This window comes from Vicugna pacos, chromosome 2 (assembly GCF_048564905.1).
Source record: "Vicugna pacos chromosome 2, VicPac4, whole genome shotgun sequence".
Lineage (NCBI taxonomy): Eukaryota > Metazoa > Chordata > Mammalia > Artiodactyla > Camelidae > Vicugna > Vicugna pacos.
This window is the reverse complement of record NC_132988.1, coordinates 72831445-72850751: the sequence shown is the minus strand read 5'-3', so window position 1 is coordinate 72850751 and position 19307 is coordinate 72831445. Positions and strand designations below refer to the sequence as shown.

The following is a 19307-nucleotide window of genomic DNA, read 5'->3' as shown; positions in this document are numbered from 1 at the left end:
GTGTTTACCCACCTTGCAAGATGCTAGGATAACTATTATTCCAGGGGTTGGGCTCAAACTTGGTTATTCAACACTGTTTGTTTTAAGAAGAACCTAAATTTGTAACTTTCTACTTTTCAGAGTATTTGCAACATGTGACTAAATCTTGCCTGTCATTACTGTACTGAATTATTTTTCAGGATAGAAAATTAATAATAACAGCTACTGGTATAAAATATGAAGTGCACTAAGGTTCTGTCAAAAGGAAAACATTTTAAAGCCTGACTATAACCCCTTTAGAGGCTACTTAGCATCTCACAGATTGTGTCCTGGGATTGATTAGCAATCATAAAGAAAATTAAAACTCACTGGCTAACACACCATTAGGTTTTCAGTTTGTCTCCACAAAGCTTTAAGTTTCCTATAGCATGAGCACTGCTTCTACTCAGATTTTTCTTGTTTGGCTAAATGAACTAGGTTCATACCTAAGGTTATCATCTTAATTAGCCAGAGATTTAACTAGAAAATCCTGCCTTAGGAGACAAGCTGTGCATGTGTGAGAAGTCAGAGAGATTAAAATTCTGTTGCTTGTTTCTGATATAATATCCCCGGACACTGCCATACCTGGAAGGAAAAAAAAAATACCTGCAAAACAAAATGCAGAGTTCCCTCAGAGAGGATTTAGAGCAGAGGAACAGAAACACGCAGGGCAAACAGCAATGCAGGGCAGGGTCGGGGGAGTGGAGGAGGGCAAGGGATTTGGATCAAAAAGAAATGTGTCTGAGCAGGTTTCTCTTTGGGCAAAACACAATTAAGTTCCAAGAATATTCCAGGAAGCCAGTGTATCTTATTCAACACGTGACTGGTTCAGGCTGTATTATACAAACATATGTCCACAGCCAATATCTCAGGCACTGGGTGAGGAAGGTAATCATTCCTCCAGGTGTCCCTCAAAACTCCAGAAGGTGGAAGCAGCAGAAGGGTGCCTGCAAGGAAGTCCTCCCTCATCAGGTTGAGCTAGAGGCCAGGCATGCCCCGTCTATCTCCTGGAGAGTTCCTGGTATGCTGTGCATGCTAAGTAAATAAAGAACTTCCCTCTACCTGGCTTAATGGGAACCCAAGGGCACCATGACCTTAAGCAGCATTTATCAATGCAGAGCAAATATGGAAACACTAAGGAGGTTGCCTAAAGGTACAGCCAGAAGGCTCCCTCGGTGAAAGCTGGGAGTCTCGGCTCTTTGAGAGTGCCAACATACCCCTTTAGCACCCAGAATACCCTTCCAGGAATGATTTAACATCACCTCACCATTTCCTCTCTTTTGCTAAATTGACTCCCAGGAAAGGTGCCTCCGTCTTGCCCCTTCACCTCTGCCATCATTCTTAGAAAAAAATTCAGCCTTCCCGATAAGAAATAACCCAAACAACAAGATCGTTTGAATTCCACTGAAACCAATTCATCACATAGTGTTAAAAGAGAAATCCTTCCTCCTCTGAGGAAAATAATCAGGACAGGAACACAGAGTTTAAAAGAGAGAAAGAGAGAACGAAGTTACTGGAATTTCGAGGTCATAAAGGACTTTAAAAAAATCACCTTGACGTTCTGGAGATGGATAGTGGTGGTGGCACAGGAATGTAAACGTGCTTAATGACAATGAAGTGTACACTTCAAAGTGGTTAAAATGGCTGATTTTATGTTATGTGCATGTCTTAGTCTGTTTGGACTGCTCTAACCAAATACCATAGACTGGATGGCTTATAAACAAGAGAAATTTATTTCTCACACTTTTGGAGGCTGGGAAGTCCAAGATGAAGGTGCAGGCAGATTCTGCTCTGATGAGAGCTTCCTGGATCACAGGTGCCTATAACCTCACATGGAAGAACGGCTGAGAGCTCCCTGGGGTGTCCTTTATAAGGGCACTAAGCCCATCCGTGAGAGCTCCACCCTCACGACCTCATGCCTCCCAAAGGCCCCACCTCCTCATACCATCACACTGGAGATTAGATTTCAACATATGAATTTGGGGGGACACATATTCAGTCTATGCCAGTATACTTTACCACAATTTTTTTAATAGGGGAGAAAAAATCAGCCTCCAATAAGTCCTTCTCCCATCCCCACCCACAGTGGAGGACAAACAGTGAGATGGTGAAACTGCTTAATGGTTTCTCATTTGGACAATGGCTACTGAACTAGGGTGGGAGCACCACCTCACATCACCAGTCAGCAGAGTCTTAGCCCCACCATAGATGGATCTGGAGAGAGCTCATCCACTGGTGATAAGTTGCTCAAAGCACCCCTGACCTACCTTAAATCCTGGATCTCTCAGCCAACAAAGAGGGAGATAATCTTGTGATTTGGCTTGGAGAGGAGTTAACACCAGGATCCCTCTGCAGGGACACCAAGAGCATTTTAAAATAAAACCCCACATTACAGATGAAAACATGGAAAAGTTAGGGATGGGTTGGAGTGGGGGCAGATCTCACTGGAGAAAATACACAAACAAAACAAGAGTCACTACAAAAGTGTATCAAGATGCACGGTATTTGGAAAACATATAAAAGTGGATGAGACAAAACGAACGGTGCAGTTATTTCTGCAAAAGAGGATGTTTAGACTCCAAATTTCACATTAACACACGTAACACATAACACGAACTATTCTTTTTTTTTTTTCTTGGTGCTTCAATTTCCTTATCTTCAAAGCAGAATAACCCTCAGAACCTACTCACCTTTTCAGAAAGCCAAAATTACTAAAATGAACACCTGAGAGATTACTAAACAAATTAAACCTTTCCACAAAATGCTGTAACTTAACTCATACAGGATGCACATCACTCAATGAGAGCAGAAAAGTACACATTTTCTGGAATGAGGGTGGTTTTCTTTGGCTAGACCACCACCATCCAGCTGCTATTTTCTGTCCTCATTTTACAATAACGGAAGACTGCACCAGCTTATTTGCTTTGCTTTGACAGATGATGGGCAAGTGTATCATTGAGATTATATCCTCGGTGCCCTTTGCAAAGGAAAACAACGCACCATTAATTTTCCTTGCAGAAAATGCTTCTCTTTGTTTGCCTGAGGAATTCTTCAAAGCCCTTTGCCCTCTGCCCTCCAAAAGATAAATAAAAATAAAGCAAGATGGGTACCAGGTGGCAAAAGCTCCCTGAAACAAGTTTGAGAGTCCAAACTCAAGGCTAGTAAGATGTTTACAGATCAGTAGAATTTACCGAAAAAGTAAATTAATGGTGTCTCTTCTGTTGTTAACTTCAGCCAGCCTCTTTAATGGTATAGGTTTATGATAATTCCAGGCTCAGTCTATTTAGTTCAGGGTTAGAAAGTCGTAGATGGGTACAAAAGCTCACTTACCTGCTAACACTGCTCCTCCCATCTAGTCTAATCCTGATGGGGCCATTTGAAAGGAGAGGAAAGTTTACAGCACAATTTGGCTTTGCCCATGTTGGGAAAAAAAGAGAAGAGGTAGGCCTGTGATCCTGAGGACAATGATGGTCAGAACCAGACCCTACACCAGCTGTGTTTGGACTATGCGGTCCCGAGAGCCTGGAAAAATGGTTACTTGGCCCCCAAGGCTGAATGTGTCCTCCAGAAATTAAATGACTGCCCTTCTCCAGTCAGCTCTCAGGAAACTACCAACACAGACAGCTTCCCAAATGTAAAATGGTGAGGGAAGAGGCGTGTTCTTGTTAATTGCCTATCCCGATTCACTTTGAAAGATTTTCCAAAGACAACTCACTAGTTTTCAAAAAGTAGAACACCTGGAAGCGTGTTTTAAATCAAGCTGTATTGGACGTCATTTATATTTCATTGATAAATACATAATGATGATGATAATAACAATAACTCCTGTTATAATTATAGCAGCCACCATTTATTCAATGTTTGCTCGATGTCAGTGGTTCTCAAACTTGAGCAAGCATCAGAATTCCCTGGAGGGCCTGTTCAAATTCAGACTGCTGGGCTCCACCCCAGAGTTATTTTTTCCAACTGTCATAAAATACGCGTAAAATAGTATTCACCATCTTAACCATTTGTAAGTGTACGGTTCAGCAGCGTTAAGTTCTTTTACACCGTTGTGTAACCGATCTCCAGAACTCCTTTCATCTTGCAAGAGTGAAACTCTATACCCATGAAACAAGAGCTCCACATCTTCCCTGCCCTCAGCCCCTGGCAACCACCTATCTATTTCCCGTCTCTGTAAGTTAGACTACTCTAGGTACCTCATATAAGTGCACTCATATAATGTTTGTCTTTTTGTGACTAGCTTATTTCACTTAACATAATGTCCTCAAGGTTCACCTGTGATGTAGCACGTGTCAGAATCTCCTTCCTTTTAAAGGCAGAATGATATTCCATGGCATATATAGACCACATTCTGCTTATCCATTTACCCATGGATGAACATCTGGGTTGCTTCCATCTTTTGGCTATTGTTAATAATGCTGCCATGAGCATGGGTGTACAAATGCCTCTTCAAGAACTTGCTTTCAATTGTTTTGGGGCATATACCATGCAGTGGAATTACTGGATCATATGGTAATCTGATGCTTAATTTTTTGAGGAACTATTTTCTGTAGCAGCTACACTATTTTACAGTCTCACCAACAGTGCACAAAGGTTCCAATCCCATATTCTCTTATTTTCTGTGTTTTTGATAGGAGCCATCCTAATGGGTGTGAGGTGACATCTCATTGTGATTTTGATTTGCATTCCCCTAATGATTAGTGATGTTGAGCATCTTTTCATGTGCTTACTGATCATTTGTATATCATATTTGGAGAAGTGACTATTTAAATCCTTTGCCTTTTTAAAAAATCAGATTTTTTGTTGCTGAGTTTTACAAGCTATATATATATATATGTTCTGGATATTAACTCCTTATCAGATATATGATTTGCAAATATTTTCTTCCATGTCTCAGAGCTTTTTATTTGGTGCCTGAGAATTTGCATTTCTAACAAGTTCCCAGGTGACACTGATGGTCCAGGGCCCACACTCTGAGAACCATTACTCTATGGCAATATTGTTTAGCATTTTATATATATATTATCTCACCAAAGCCTCATATTATCATTCTTGTTTTACAGAAGGTGAAATGATTGCTCAAAATGGTAAAACTTGCTCATGATTATTCTACTAACAAGTGGTAAAGCAGGGACTTTCACCTAGTCCTCATGACCTGACACTATGCTCACCATCTCTGCCGAGCTAAGTCGAGTAAGGCTCACAGAGAATACACTGCGATGACCAAGACAAGGGACCTGAGAGAAGAAGTGATGCTTTGCAAGCTCCTTCTCTCTTTGTTTAAGTCGGGACTAAAATCCTGGACCCCTTTCCTTGGATGTTATGTTCTGGCCTCATTAAGAGGAGTCAACAGCAAAAGGAATCTGCTTTCAGGAAAATGAGGAAAATGGCGGTGGTGGGAGGCGGGGGTGGGACATGCCGCCGAGGTACAGCAAGACCAGACTGACCTGATGAATGAACTCACTCCAGAGCCAAATGTTCAGCCTTGGTAGATTAGGCAAGCGCTGCGCCTTCCTCCCAAAGCTGTCGGTCTTAAGCCATTTCCCTGATCACAGCCTTCAGTCGGGACCACAACTAGCCCATAAGGGCCTTTCTTTATGTGCATGGGGGAAAGGCACCCCTCAGGACCTGGGCAACCTGGCTAGGCCGCAAGGGTGGTGACTTTCAGTCCCTGCCTCCTTGCCGGGTGAGCAGCCAGAGATCACTGTGACAAGGTTAAAAGAGACGATCCTGATAAAGGTTAGTGTTACTATTGGCTAAAAGGGAGTACGTGTGTGTGTGTGTGTGTGTGTGTGTGTGTGTGTGTGTGTGTACAGAGAGAGAGAGAGAGAGGGAGAGGTTGAGAGTGAGGGGATATATGGCCCCCTGATTACTCATTTCCATGGATAACCAAGAGCTGGTGGTAACTTAATATTCACAACAGTTTTAAGGATTGAGAGTACAAACAACTCTTAGTTTAGTGCATTCATGACTTTGGTATGTACTTCAAGTCATTATCCCCAAATCAGTGACCTATTCTGATGGAAAGCTGTCTATTTAAGGCCAGCCTTGAAACTCTCAGCCTTGTTAGCCATGAAAAAAAAAAAAAAAAAACCCACCCCTCATAGACACGAAGCCCCACAGTGTTCTTGTAGAACCTGGTGCTTTGTGTCGGACTTCACAGCTGCAAAGCAAAAGTGCAGTGGTTTGCAGGCACTTCTAAAGAGAAAACGTGGAGGTCCCTGGATGAAGACGTGGGCTTTATTTGTCTTCAGATGTTGACATTCCCCAGAGCCACCACAACAAAAACAGAATTAAGACGCGAAAGGAATTCAGAACCTTCCTTTGCTATCCCAAGCCTGGGAATCTTTTCAAATTTAAATGAATATCTGTCAAACTAATTAAGAGAAGATGCAATGCTCTCATTCTGTGCCCATCAGAGAACAACTTACTGGTCATAAATTCCTCAGGCAGTGGGAGTGAATAGCTCTCTACCATCTTGCTTAAGATTTCTGGCTTTGTTTATTTCCAGTTCAGCCTGTTCATCTTCTAGACCCAGAAAAACCACAAAACATGCCTAGAATCAACTTTTAATTCCATAAGACAGAACTGGATAAGATTATGATGAGATGTTGCAACTGAGGTTTTTGAGTCAACAAAACTGGGAGGAATGACAAGTAATCATTTATATCTGAGTGGCATCTTTTTTTCCCCAAGATGTTTTATGTTTATGAGCAGACTGCAAATCTCAAATATTTCATACACACACACACAAAGTATTCCCACCATTTTTGCAGATTCTGAAATTGACTCAGTTAACTGATTTGGTAAAATATATACACATTGTGTCCAAGTCTGGGTAGAGATTAACATACGGAAATCACTACCTGCATGCCCCACCAGCATCTATTGGCCTCCCACCGGCTACCCAGTCCAATGCTATGTATTTAATCTAATATATACGTATGTAATTAATAATGTGGGTCACTCTGCAGGCAGAGATTTTTACCCCCATTTTACAGACAAGAAAGCTGAGTTTCAGAGCAGTTATCTTGCACCACACTGGGAAGCAGCAAAGTCAGAAGTAAGCATGACACTTAAAGATATTTGACTATTTAAAATATGTAGTATTGTGCCTTTGACAAATTTGGGGAAATCTGAAATGATGAAGGAGTTTGTATCTGAAATTTTATTATTAGGAAGAAATTTAACTGTAGCTATTAGAATTTCCACCAAATGTCTTGAAAGATATATTTGAGAAAACAAGGAATTTCCATCTATTGAAAGGCCTGCAGCTTTTTCTAACATTTTTCAGTGCTCTGAGATTTCTGCCACTGAAAATACATTTTTTCCAAATTAAAAAAAAAAAGAGAGAGAAAGAAAATATATTTTTCCTTCTTGAGCAATTCCATTAGGTTTTCCAATGGGTGTCACTGAGCTGAGTTGCACAGTTCCTCAACCACATGGGCAGTTCTATTTGACCATTCTCTTATTATTTCTCCCTTTCGCTATTTACATCTTAAATAGGATTATGACAATTCCTACTTGCCCAGGTTACAGAGATGGAATATACTTACTTGCTCTCTGACACATACTAACAGTTTAAAGGGATACACTGCAGCTAAAGGGATACAGAATTTGAGGCTACAATGCCAGTCAAATTCAAATCAAATTTATGGTGTTCACTCTTTTTCCAATTCTTCCTAGAATGTCTATAGTGAGAATTATCCTCTCCCACTAACATGCTATAAAAGGGGGCTTCAAAACCTCTCTCCTGAGCTGAATGTCACTGACACATTTCCTGGGTAAATCTGGGCCCTTGATCTATCCCCACTCATGTTTTTAATTCGGGTTTACTCCGATGATGCCGTCCAGGCCATTAGCCCACACTGTTGCAGACAGCATGAAACGGGGCCAACTTACCTTCCTACAGCGATCTTTCCACACATACCCCCATACTGACCCTCTTATCACCATGGGGACATTACTTTTACAGCCCAGTTTAAATTGTAGAAGAGGGTATTTAAATCCACATCAGTTTAATGTTTACTAGTAAGGCTTTGTTTAGCACTGAATCAAATGCTCATCTCCTCTGCCTCTTGAGGAATTCAACCCAAAAGCCACATTACACTGATTTTGACATTTATAGACAATATGCACCTGAGACATCCACTAGTTCATGTTCTTTAATTTACAGACGATTAAATCCTTAGCTTTATATATTCAAGGATTCAGTCATTTACTCGAAATTCAACCTAGAATGAATGGAACAGAATTCTCTGATCTCTTGTTTTTTTCACTGTAGTCAGTTTACAACATTGTGTTAGTTTCTGGTGTACAGCACAGTGATTCAGTGATTCGATATTATTTTTCATATTCTTTTTCACTAGAGCCTGTTACAGGGTATTAAAATTCCCTGCCACTTCAGATCTCTTGTTCTGAATGCAGTATCACTTTTGTCTTATGAAACGTACAATCTTAGTGTTTCTATGTCCTTATTCTTCTTCCCCACTACTGCTCCAGGCAGCTATGATTTTTAAAGTTTCAGACACTGTCTAACAATTACTGACATTAATTTTTGAAAAACAATGATTTCTAATATTTTCAAGGCATTCCTTAGACGGATAGTTCTCATTTTAACATTTTAAAAAGAAAATTTAGGCTTTCAAGAGAGATCATTTTGACCAAGTGCCTTTGTTTACTGGAATAACACACAGGCAACTTAGATACCACACTAAGGAGGAGGCACATACCTGAATGAGACAGTTAAGCTCAAAAGCAATCACATGTATTTACTTAGGCACACAAATGAGATATGTTTCTAGGAAATCAACTGCAAAACCCAAGCTATGAAATCATCTCCACCTATTCATGAGCAGCATTTTGATTCTAACCTGCTTTAGGGACAATAAATAGAACATGTCAGCAACTTGGCATAAATAGAGCCAAAATATATTTGATCTCAGCATCCTTTAAAGCACAGGCATCCAAACCCCCAAGTATCCCACAAGCTAAGAGAGTTGAAAGCATCCTCTTTCAGGGGAAGCAGAAGCTCAAATTCTACTATGTGTCCCCTGTTGCTTGAAGACTAGGAGACATTTGAGGCTTGGGAATCCGAGATGCTGATCTTAATCCAGTGTTTCCTATGGTCACCCTGCATACTAAGCCAGAGGATTTCACTATAAATCAATAAATCTCTGTCCTGTTAGTTCCAAAGTATGTGCTTCTAAAAGATGACTGTCTCAAGGAAGACGATGTGATCAAGATTAGGTATATTTACACAGACTTAGGTGTAGGCAAGCTACAGTCACCCCATCCATCAGTCTCCCATGCAGCACAGATACAGAATAATAGAATCCAGCAGGGATAACGAGGACAATAAAAATAACTAACCCTTATCGAGCACTTACTTTGTGCTAGTTACCTGCATTAGCCCATTTAACCCTCACAATCACCCTCTGAGGAAAATATGACCATCCTCATTTTGAATATAAGGAAACTGAGGCTCTGGGAGAGAAATCATCCATCCAAAGTTCCATAGTCCCAGAGTCAGTGACAGACCCAGGATCCGAATCCAGGTCGTCTACCTCAAGAGTCTCTTCTCCAAATTCACGTCACCCTTGCACAGTGAGGTCCGCTGATGGATCTGAAGGTGTCCTAACATTCATCACAATGAAAAGTAACTTGTTTTCCTGTAGGCTGACCAAGAGGGATGCAAATTAAAAACCATTTCATAACATTGATTGAGTTTACTATTGCAATTCAATTTACTTTTGCCTACTATTTATCAATCTACCTCCACTAGTGAGCCTGGATACTCCTCTTTCAAAGACAAAGCAAAAGCTTTCTATAGAGAACAAAAACGGAAATTGACACAGGGCTCCAGCAGTCCTTTATCATGAATTTATATAATTTTACAGCTTTTGATAAAGACCAAATAAATGCATAGCAAAATGTGGATTAACTTTACACCTTATAAGCTAGAAATGCATAAAATCCAGGAAGAAAGCCCTTCGTCCAATTTTTCTTTTGGAGATGACATGATTACCCATTACCCTTTGTAATTTTCTTTCAGCGATTCTTGGATTCATTGAGGTTTTTGGTATCATAAGCAACATTTACCATAGGGGTTGGGATGGAAAGTATTCAACCAACAGTTTCTGAAATAAAGAAAATTCCAGGATATATGCTCAGGAGTGGGATAGATACATGCACCCCAATATTCATAGCAGCACTATATACAATAGCCAAGACATGGAAGCAACCTAATTGTCCATCAATAGATGACTGGATAAAGAAGTTGTGGTGTATTCATACAATGGAATACTACTCAGCCATAAAAAGAATGAAATAATACCATTTGTAGCAATATGAATGGATCTGGAAATCATCATTCTAAGTGAAATAAGCCAGAAAGAGAAAAATACCATATGATATCACTCATATGTGGAACCTAAAGAAAAAAGAGGACACTAATGAACTCATCTACAAAACAGAAACAGACTCACAGACATAGTAAACAAATCTTATGGTTACCAGGGGAAAGGGGGTGGGAAGGGACAAACTTAGGAGTTTGATATTTGCAAATGTTAGCCACTATATATAAAAGTAGATTTTAAAAGAACAAATTTCTTCTGTATGGCACAGAGAACTATATTCAATATCTTGTAATAACCTTTAATGAAAAAGAATATGAAAACAAATATATGTATGTATATGCATGACTGAGACATTGTGCTGTACACCAGAAATTGACACATTATAACTCACTGTACTTCAATTAAAAAAAAAATCCAGGAGAACAGAGAAGTAAGGTCAAAAGGAAGGTTCTGTGATTGCTCCTAGATGGGTTCACACTTGGCCAGTGTTGGAAAAGCCAGCTTCCCCTTTCCTGGAAGGAGAGTGTTGAAATGTGAAGGCATTTCCTCACCCAGCCTCTCTCTCCAGCCCCTCGCTCCAGCACCACAGATCAGCCATGTGGCCACAGAGGGCTAACCCTCACTGGCTGAAATGTGAACACCAAGTCAACTTGGTTGCTGCTTTTTCCCACTCATCATCTCCCAAGCAACTGGCCTGATGGTTTTTTAGAATGAAGTGTCTGGTAATTTGAGACTTAGGTAGAAAGAAGAGAGCCCTGACTAAACCTCTAAGAAGGATGAGCAGTTGTTTCCCTCTACAGACAGAGGAAAATAATGGCAATTCTCAGAAAACAACTGGAAGGCTAATTTCTTGCTGAAAGAGACAGTCTAGTATCCAGTAACAATCACCTGTTGCTCCCAACAGCTGTTATTAAACTTGGGATTTCTCAACCTTGCACCACCACTTGGGCTAGACAATTGTCTGTTGTGGGGGGCTGTCCTGGGCACTGTAGGATCTGACCTCTACCCATGAGACTTAGGTAGCACAACCTCTCCAGCTGTGACAACCGGAAAAAAAAGGTCTTCAGACATTGTTAAAGGTCCCCCGGGGACAAAAGCACCTCCAGTGGAGAACCTCTCATTTAAATAGTTAACAATCACCGAATGTTCCTACATAGCAAACAAATTATGGATGGTTAATATTGTGTGCATTGGAGAGGGAGGTAGGTAATTAGGTTTACTTATTTATTTTTAGAGGAGGTACTGGGGATTAAACCCAGGACCTCATGCATGTTTACAAGCATGTACTCTACCACTGAGCTATACCTGCCCTCCATGGATGGTTAATTTTAAACATCATGAAAAAGCTTTTTTCTTTCTTTCTCAAAGGCATAATCAATTTCAGAGTAGTATAAAGAAACAGACTTTCCACTTTTCCTAGTCTCTGACTGATTCTCATGTTCACTTCACAAGGATTCAGTGACCGTCAAGAACAACCATCACAGACACAGAAACCAAATTTACGGTTACCAAAGGGGAAGAGGGAGGAGGGACAAATTAGAAGTTTGGGATTAGCAGATACAAACTACTGTTGTAGTAAATAAGGTCTTAGGTATAGCACAGGGAACTATATTCAATATCTTATAATAACCTATAATGAAAAATGTATGTATATACATATATATATATATATAACTATATATATATATATATATATATATATATATATATATATATATATATATATATATATATATATAACTGAATCAGTATGCTGTATACAGGAACACAACATTGTAAATTAACTATACTTCAATTAAAAAATAAAAAGAACAATCATACTTCATGTTTAAACATGTATTTCTTATCCCAGGCACTTTAACAATATCCACTCCTGAATTCTCACCACTCCCCTTTTTACAGGTGAGATAGAAGCACACTAGTTGTTTGTTTTCAGTCACAGCTCAGCATAATACATTTTTAATTTGTGGAAGCATAATATGGGGGCATTGACAAAAATATCACACCTATGGCCAGTGAAAACTGGCAGGACCATCAGGGACATTCCAGAGCAATGACCAGAGTTACAGTCACTGAGGATCTTATCAGGACCGTTTCTTGATAAGGAGAGTTATGCACACTTTCTTTGGGTGCAGCTGGCTGATGAAACCACATGCTGGTAGTGAACAAGAAATAATTATTAAATGTAAAATAGCAAATGTAGCTTCAGCGGTCAATTGTATCCTAGAAACACATCTCAGTCATGTGAAAACCAAGAGCACCATAGTTCTCTGCCTTCTTTCCCATGGTTTTTATAGTCCAAGGGTAGTATAACCAGCCTAAACTCCCACAGCCCCCCAGGAAGGACAGTCCATGTATGGAAGCTACCCTCTGATGTGTGCAGCCTGAGCCTCTTTCTCCTTGGGCCAATCCAGCAAGAAGGCAACATTACATATATGTACCATCTAATAGATGCCAGTGCAGGAATAATCAAGGTTTGCGAAAGCAAGCTGTATCTTTTCTTAATGTCTGGACACCAGCATTAATAACAAACATAATAGTGGCAGCAGGGGCCACCCCTCCCAGTGCCGCTTGTGACCAGCCTGCCCCTGCCAGGCCCTACGCCAAGCCTTTCCCTCTCATTACCCCTTAACCCTCACAACGGCTCTGTGAGCTGGGTCATATCTCCCCCATTTTACAGATGAGGGTCATCAAGGTAAGTACCCTGTCCAAAGTGACAGAAGAGACTAAACTTGGTATTCAAACCCAGGACCATTCAACTCCAAAGCTTGAGCTCTTACCCCATCCAGACGCGCACAGGGAGACAGGAAGAACCCTGCTGCATGCCACTATCAGGACAAAACAAAAAATGCTTTCTCCAAAAGAATAGGAAAGGGTTTGGTTTACATCATTTTACTCCTGAAAGAAAGAAAGAATAAGGGCGATGAACTAGCTGTGAGCGTCGGGGCATTACTATCTTGTCAAGACTGATTATCCACTGCAGCCTGTTCCGCTGTGCTTGAGAGGGGGACGAACAGTTTCCTTTAATATCAGTTGGTCATTCTCTGAAGGGACACAGCTCAAGAGAGAGCGTTTTTCCTCCATCTAGAAAGCAATGATTGAACCCTTCCTTTTAATCTTTAACCACAAGGCTTATATAAGGAACTTTTTATTGTTATTCAGCAGTTAACACCTTACTACACTGTATCAAAGTTCCCAGGTTTATCAGTCTTTGCTGGGAAGCCAGAACCTTCCGCTGAGCTGCTGAAATTAAAAACCCAGGAGTCATCCTAATCGCCTCCTTCTCCCTCACACAGAGAGCCAGCCTGTCATCAAGTCTGCCTAGTCTACCTTCTAGACATCAAAGCCACCACTTCCTCTCCTTCCCCTGCCGGAGCCTTACTGCCAGCCCTCATTATTTCTCACCTGCACCAGTGCCCGCTCACTGGTTTCTGTTCCTCTAGACTTTCCATCTTCAAAACCACCCTCCAGCATGTAGCCAGGATGGGCTCTCCCAAATAAAAATCTCATTTTGCCCCGATCTGCTTTATAAAAAAATTTTTTTAAACTAAAGTATAGTTGATTTACAATGTTTCAAGCATACAGCAAAGTGATTCAGTTTTATATATATATAAAATACATAATATAATATTACATGTAATAATATTAAATATTTTATAATAATAAAACATATGTAATATAATAATATATAAGTATTATTTTCAGATTCTTTTCTACTATAGGTTATTATAAGATATTGAATATAGTTCCCTGTGCTATACAGTAGTTCCTTGTTTATCTATTTTATATATAGTAGTGTGTGTATATTAATCCCAAACTCCTAATTTATCCCCCTCTTCACTTTTCCGTTTGGTAACCATAGTTTGTTTTCTGTGTCTGCAAGCCTATTTCCAGTTTGTAAACAAGTTCATTTGTACAACTTTTTTCAGATTCCACATATAAGTGATGACATATGATATTTATCTTTCTCTGACTTACTTCACTTAGTATGATAATCTCTAGGTCCACCCAAGTTGCTGCAAATGGCATTATTTCATTCACCCCTGCTCTGCCTTTTCAATTCTTCATTAGCTCCTTATCACCATAAGTTTGAACACCTCTTGTTACTGGCAAAGCCTCACATGTGCCCTCTAGTCAAAAAATACCAAACACATTTAGACAAGGCTACCCACATCCACCAACCCTGCCCACATGGCACCCCGTGCAGATGAGACAAGGGCACCTGCTACTCCAGTGGGTGCAGCTGCTCCGGGGAGCAAAGCCTGGGCTGGATTTCAGCTCTGCTCCCACCCCAACTCTGGCCATCCTTTCTGTAGGTCACAATTGCACAATCAGCCCTGCAACCTGACTTAAGGCTCTCTTCAAGCACCTCTTTGTTTGCTTTGTCTAGAACACCTTTCCTACTAAATCTCTCTACCTAACTCCTATTCATCCTTCTAAAAATCAAGACAATCCTCCTTCTCCTCCAAGAAGCATTCACCTAGTCAAGGCTACCAGAAAAGCTTTGCCATAGCATGCCTGCTGTAGATCTTCCTGTCCACCTCCCCCCGCTAGACGCTGCATTCTGTGAAAGCAAGGACCCTGTCTCTCAGGTCTGCGAGCCTATAAAGCCTAGCCCAGTGGCTGGGAGACTGCAGACCAGTCACAGCTGCATGTCAAACAAATTACACCTCTTGCTTTCTTGTTTCTTAGTCTTGTCACTGTGTAAGACCCCCAGCAATGCAGAGATCAGGCCACAGGGAATTGGGAGGGAGGGGAGGAGCCTGCTTCCTCAAATTACAAATCCTGACTCAAATAACAAGCAGCCAGATCTCACTCAGTAATCATTTCATTCACCTAGGATTGAGAAGAACATATTGGGTTTCCACTTCCTGTCCCCTCTGTCAAGTTTGCTAATACATCTGTCATTGACCATTTTGTCTTTCACTGGACCTCGCTCTCTTCTCTTTTCTCTTCCTCCCAGACTTGTTCTACTTAACAAGGCCATCCAACTGGATGGGGGCTGCGCGGGAATCCGTGGTACTCTCTCCTTTCACTGGTGTTTGCAATGTTTTCATAAGAAAGAAGTGAAAATTTGTGAGTTTATGTTGTCTCTACTAGATGTTTAGGATCGTAAATTTTTAAATTCAATTGAAAATCAAGTCATACAATAAAAATAAATTGCTTGATGTATGTCAAACACAGCAGTACATAAAATAAGCTGGAGAAAATCAAAAAAAAAAAAGAAAAAGAAAGAAGTGAAAATAAACATTTACAAAAATTAAGTTGGCCATATTTACTGAACCAGAGGCTCACCTTCTTCTATCTCTGCCTTTCCTGGGATTTTTCTCGTTAGTCCTTCGTGGCTCTCCCGGCTGGCCTGTGCCCGATGGCCACACTGATTTCATTTATGACTTGACTCAGCTCTCCTACTCACTCCTTCCTCAGATCCCTCACTGATTCCCTCCTGAAATAAATCCGTAATTCTCTTCTCCATTCAAGTCAGGTCAAAGCAGGCAGAGCCCCCAGACTCTAAGCCCCGTCAGAAGCACTTGCATTTCTGAAATCTAGCTATTCCACCTATGAAACATGTACTTTTCAACTGGGTACAGAACCATTTTAGGAGGGGCTGGGTGGTTTGCATCAGAGATGCTATCTTCTCCTGCTCATAGCTACTCTGAGGGAACATGGCGCTGACCAAGCCCATGCTGAAGGAGTGACACTGGACCAGCTCTTCTTGGCTACAAGCAAAGCTGTTGAGGTTGTTGCCCATGGAATATGGAACTGGGGCCCAGGGGCTGAGTTAATAAGGTGATGAAAGCTTCAGAGTTGGGAAGACACAAGGCAGAGAACCCAGCGAAAGCTGTGTGGTGAGCCAGCGCCACACACAAGTGGATGTGGGAGGAGAGAGAGCCAGAAGTTTGGGGGAAATGCAGCAGACAGGGTTCTGTTCCGGTTGTTGCAAATGACACAAGTGACATTGAACCCACAAAGAAATTTAAGCTGAAATGATAATTTCTTGGAAAGCCAAGGATGAAGATGGCGTTGGGGATTGAAAACATTGTCAGGTTCCTCCTCACCCTCATCCTATCACGCACCATCTGTATGGATGTGTGCGTACGTGTGTGGTAGGGGTGTGGGCGGGATGCAGAAAACAACCTCAGAGCAGAGGTTTACTTCACCCCACATTAGCCACTTCAAACTAAGAAAGCTCTGCCTTCTCTTAGACTGTATATAAACCCTCAGGGGAGGGCTCTGATTTGCCTGGCGTGGACACATGCTTATCTAAGACAGGTCCTTATGACTGTTCACTCAATGGTCACTGTCCCCTTCTTCCTCACAAATGTAGTCCTGACTCCACTGCAGTATCAGAAGACTATGTGCTCAGGAAGGCAGAACCTTCCACACCCCAAGAAATACATCATTCTTCACCTACACCAACCACGGTCCTCTGACTCCCCTGCCAGTAACTAGTCTAGGTGTAGGTATAGGACAACCCTAGCTAATGAGGTCTGACCCAAAGGAAAGTTTGCAGGACAGTTTTTGGAAGTGTTTCTCATTCTGGATAAAATACACCAAACTGGGACTCTTTCCTGTCTTTGGACAAAGTTTTGTGGAGACGTGATGTCTTGAGTTGCAGCAGCCATCTTCCAATTATGAAGGACAAATCTGGAGATTAAAATCATCATGCTAAGGATGGAAATCGATAAACCTGGAGCCTGGTGACATCACTATACCACTGAATCAACTCTGGAACCAGGTCCTTCAGGAAGCCAGTCTGCAGGGAGAGTAACGAGACTTATGTTCGAAGTCGACTGACACGAGGGACCTGCACTCTGAGGAGAGAGTGAATTGTTGCCTACTTGCTAAATCATAGTAAGGCCTGTGGTTGCTGATCTCTTACTATGTGTCAGGCTCTGTTCCAAGTGCTTTACATGTATTATCTCATTTAATCTACACAGCAACCCAACAAGGTTTTTACACTTTCATTATTCCCTACTTTTCAGATGGGTAAACAAGGTCCAGAAACACTGAGTAATCTATCCAAGGTCACAAACTCAGCAAGGCCGAGGTGGGAATTCACTGGCACTTCTGACACCTGACTTATCATTAAGTCAAACTTGGAAGTGTTCCTGGCTTGCTGTGGTTGGAATCCTCAAGCTTCCCTCCTATCTTTCCAAAGAACCCTCTTTTTATTTGAGGGGTCTGAGTGGGTTTACTTTCATTGTACCCAAATGTTCCCTCAGGTACTGGCATTGGCCAGACTCAGGCTTTCTTTCTCAGCCCCTCAATAAATCTGTGAGTCTTGGCATAAAAAAGAATGAAATAATGTCATTTGCAGCAACATGGATGGGCCTAGAGATTATTATACTAAGTGAAGTAAGTCAGACAGAGAAAGACAAATATCATATGATATCACTTATATGTGGAATCTAAAAACGTGATTTGAATAAACTTATTTACAAAACAGAAACAGACTCACAGGCATAGAAAATAAGCATGGTTACCAAAGGGGAAGAAGGGCAGGGATAAATTAGGAGTTTAGGGTTTGCAGATACTAACTACTGTACACAAAACAGATACTGTATAGCCCAGGGAACTGTATTCAATAGCTTATAATAACCTACAATGAAAAAGAATATATATATATAACTGAATCACTAAGCTGTATACCTGAAACTAACACAACATTGTAAATCAACTACACTTTAATGGGAAAAAAAAATCTGGAGTCTCAGTGCCCACTGTTAAATGCACTGAGTCCAAATCCCACAGTAAAACCCTCATTTAGTGGAATTCACGTTCCCTGGCTTGCTCCTTCCGCAGCTGTCACGTGGTCAGTGTTTGGGGTCTTTTAGGGGCATGATTTCTAGTGTGATATGACTCATTAATTACGATATTAATAAGCATCTAACAAGAGATGAAGCTGTTGACACTGCCTCATTATATCCTCCCTCTAATTTCACCTAGTTTTTAATTTTTCAAAGGTTTTACATGGATTGATACCCTGCATTCACATATATCTCTGTGGCTCTGTGAGATCAGGAAGGCACTTCTATGGCCTTACTACTGTTTATTCATGTCCCACCCTTACTCCCTCACTCATTCAACAAATATTTGAGTATCTACCATGCCCCAGGCACTGTGCTAGGCACTGGGTATCACAGAGGGCAGTGAAGTCTATTGATATGCCAGATCACTTTTCCCTCTAAGTCAACAGGAGAGCTACAGCAAATAAATGCAAAAAAAAAAAAAAAAAAAAGGTTCACCGGACTAGACACAGCAGGTTGTGGGTGCAACCAAGTAGGAGTTAAAGGCACAGATCCTGCTGGCTGACTGCCTGGGTTCAGATCCCAGCTCTCTCACTGAGAGACTGTAGTTAAGTTACTGAACTGGTGTCTCAATTGTTTAAACTGTTACATGGGAATTAAAATTGTAGCTTTGTCAGGAGGCTTTCCATGAGAGCATTTTTATAAATTGTTTAGTGTAGAATATATACAAGTATTTGTTCAAAAGGAAGCACAAGCTATAGCCTCTTCTACCCACTGACCATACCTAGGCAACTTTGCAGCAAAGAGGATCTTGCAATCTGCAAACGGCAGCACAGCACTGTCGGCGTCAGTGTCGGTGTCGGGAGGACTGGGGCTCCAGGCACGAGGACCAGGGTCACCACTGCAGAGGGATGACCTACCATCCCCGTAAGTAAACAGAGCCTCCATATTGGTTGTTTCTTGCTCTCAGAATCCCCAAATTAAGATGCTGCTTAAAGAAAATTTAAGGTGACATCTCCTGCAGAATTTAGTTTTCAATAAGCATATCTTGGAAGAAAGCAGAACCAACCACCAATTTGGAAGAGATCTGAGAAGCCAAGCTGTCATCTAAATGTGGGATAACCCCTCTGCCCGCCGGTCACCCAGCCTCTGCTGGAACATTCCTACTGATGAGGGT

General features: G+C 41.2%; 1 protein-coding gene and 1 non-coding gene across 4 annotated transcripts in view; both read right to left on the bottom strand.

The window, feature by feature from the left end:
- Positions 1-19307, bottom strand: part of SHROOM3 (shroom family member 3) — a 288650-nt gene that overhangs the window by 138749 nt on the left and 130594 nt on the right. The gene's annotated exons all lie outside the window — the stretch shown is intronic.
- Positions 11614-11689, bottom strand: TRNAY-GUA (transfer RNA tyrosine (anticodon GUA)). Its single transcript is given in 2 exon segments — positions 11614-11649; positions 11653-11689. It is a non-coding gene; the product is annotated as a tRNA-Tyr (tRNA).